The sequence below is a fragment of the Nothoprocta perdicaria genome, unplaced genomic scaffold, assembly GCF_003342845.1.
Source record: "Nothoprocta perdicaria isolate Ctin4 unplaced genomic scaffold, notPer1 scaffold_44, whole genome shotgun sequence".
NCBI lineage: Eukaryota > Metazoa > Chordata > Aves > Tinamiformes > Tinamidae > Nothoprocta > Nothoprocta perdicaria.
The window spans coordinates 1,684,406-1,684,642 of NW_020455688.1; the positions used below are offsets into that span (position 1 = coordinate 1,684,406).

The 237-nt window shown below is 51.9% G+C and overlaps 1 protein-coding gene across 1 annotated transcript in view; it reads right to left on the minus strand.

The window, feature by feature from the left end:
- Nucleotides 1-237, minus strand: part of DLD (dihydrolipoamide dehydrogenase) — an 18,270-nt gene that overhangs the window by 14,811 nt on the left and 3,222 nt on the right. The window lies entirely within an intron of this gene.

Genomic DNA, 237 nt, shown 5'->3' on the forward strand with positions numbered 1-237 from the left:
GGCTGAGTGCAGGGATCTGGGGGCGCAGGGGTGCTAGGATGCAAGAATACATGGTGTGCATAGACACATGGTGTGCAAGGATGCATAGTGTACAGGGATGCATAGTGTACAGGGATGCATGTTATACAAGGATGCAGGATGTACAAGGATCTGGGGTGCAAGAATGCATGGTACACAGGGATGCAGAGTGTACAGGGATCTGGGGTGCAAGGATGCATGGTACACAGGGATGCATAG